Source organism: Tenrec ecaudatus, chromosome 13 (assembly GCF_050624435.1).
Source record: "Tenrec ecaudatus isolate mTenEca1 chromosome 13, mTenEca1.hap1, whole genome shotgun sequence".
Lineage (NCBI taxonomy): Eukaryota > Metazoa > Chordata > Mammalia > Afrosoricida > Tenrecidae > Tenrec > Tenrec ecaudatus.
Window position 1 is genome coordinate 73,077,199 of NC_134542.1, and position 2,629 is coordinate 73,079,827.

Below are 2,629 nucleotides of genomic sequence, written 5' to 3' on the forward strand. Positions count from 1 at the left end.
TAGTTTTTGTTTTCGTTTTTGAAAATTATGCAAAGCAGCTAACTGTAACTTATTCCAAGTGCATTTTTCTTATTTATATCTTAAAATATCGACATAGTATTGCTACAGAAATCCCTTAAGTTTCTGTTTCAAAGCACAATAATTAGTAATACCAAAGACTATGGAAATGTCCAGGTGTAGGGAAGGAATGTTTACAGTATGAAGAAAGTAGTGTCCTGAGTAAGGCGACCTTTATGTGTTTTGTATGCATAAGACTAGACATAGTTACATTCACACAGTCACAATTTAAAATATCCCTTCTAGTTTTTGGGGGATGAGGGAGAAAGATTTGATACTGTATTTTTTTAATGAAAGAACTAGACCAATGAAGGCCAGACATTGACCTTTGTGCACAATCCAGGAAATTTTTACCGATGTAGAATTTATTATTTAAAAATCTAGGCAAAGGTATCTTGCCTTTTGTGTAACTTGTCAAGTGTTTCCTTACACATGAAATTAAATGAATAAGAAAATGAATGTTTTTAACTCTTCAGTTTCTCAGAAAAGTTGAAAATATATTTTTTTAAATCTGAAACCCACTCCACTAGAAGCACCTAAGTCTTCCTTAAATAACTTTTCTTGAATAACTAGGTTGCATGTTTTCCAAAAGTAATGAGAAAAAAAAGCTTTATGAGTTACTGTTTGTTGAAATGTTGTTTATTTCCCTGTTCTTCTGTTAATCTTGTTGTTTTCTCACCATAATTCACTAATCTTGACTATTTGTGCAATTAAATTTCAAATACAGAATACTTGACTAAATTGATGCTACATTTTATGTGATTGATTAAGTTATAGTGGTCTTTGTATTGTTTGTTTTTATCAACAAAATTTCTCTCTTAGAGGAAATATCTAATAATTGGTGAAGGAAACTTAAATGTTATAAAATGAATTTTTAAGCACCTAATGTTTATAGAGCCATCATATAAATCTTAAGAAAAACATTTGATAATAATGGCCTTAAGATGAAAACTGGAGAAAATTCTATATTAGATATTTAAAATATTTTGTACTAATTTCTGATAACTTTTTTGACATATGATTAAAGAACTCAAAAGCAAGTTTGATGTTTACGTAGAAACCTAATATTCTTTTCTTTTTGATCAGTTTATGTGTAGATTTCTTATATTCTCATTCCAGAAATAGAAATATGATTGACTTCATATTTTAAACCCAGAAGATCCTCAACTGTACTCCCCCCCAAATAATAATAATACAAATCTTTATTTTTTAAAAAAATATTGCCTCATCTCATTGTTTGTAACTTTGGGCTTGGAGTTAAGAATCTGCATTCTTTCATTGATTCCTGTGTCAGCTACACTTCAACTCAGGTCACATCGTATGCCCAGCGTCAGGTCAAAAGACATCACCCAGGAACATTTGTCTCATGAGGTAGAGAGACACATAATTTTGAAATAATATCCACTTACATTCATATTTGATATTACTTTACTAATTTCATTTAAAACTAATATTTTATTACTACAGCTAACAAGTATATGTATTATGGAATATGTATGAGTACCCATTTATATGTACACTTTTCTGTTTGGGAGTTTTTTACTCCGTAGAAGCATCCAGGAACAACTGTTGTTCTTAAAACTTGTTACATTAATTTTTTTAAAAAACTCTCAAAGATGTTTTATAAATGAACGGTAAGTAAAGCATGTTTAAAAAACAAACACACACAATCCGGAGTGCCCTCAGTGTATCAGTCATATTATGATCCCCCCAAAATCTATTTAGGTTGGCTTGATTTTATTTTGACTGACTTAAATGTGTTAAAAGGAGATGCTGTTTTTATAAAAATGTAGGTGCCTTAAACGTTAGAAACGGTTATTCAAGATGCAAGCATTGTAATTTTCATTGGAGATTGGCTTCTGGGGTGGATTGAAAAAACAAATTGAGTGTCTTTTAAGAGTCTGAGCCTTAGAACAATCTGACAGGGTGGTGTTTTCGTGTGAAACTGTTGAGAGCTCTTGCTCTCATTGGCGGAGCCCGGGTGGCTCAGTAGTTAGGGACTTGGCGCAGGAAGTCCCCAGCAGCTCTGCAGGAGAAAGACCCCATAGTCGGCTTCCTTAAGCAGGATGGTCTTGGAAGCCCCATGGGGCAGTTCTACCCTGTTGACAGGGTCACTGTGAATCACAGCCAGCCCAGCGGCACAATGTCCGCTCCTCTCCTGGGACAAATGGTCGAATTACTGCGCATTACTGTGCAGAGGCTGGCATGACCCCCTCATCCCAGAGGACCAAGGCCAACAAGATCCCCGGGCGGCTGTTAACTACATTGCCTAACATACTAGGGTCAACCTTTGGTGGCCAGGCACATTGAAGACTGAGATATGATGACATGCTCAACTCCATTGAAAAAAAATACACCAACACACCAGCAGTTCTCAACCGGTGGGTCGCGACCCTTTTGGAGGTCAAACCACCCTTTCACAGGGGTCACCCAATTCATAACCGTAGCCAAATGAGAGTTATGAAGTAGCAATGAAAATAATTTTATGGTTGGGGGGGTCACCACAACATGAGGAACTGTATTAAAGGGTCATGGTATTAGGAAGGTTGAGAACCACTGAAATACACTAACA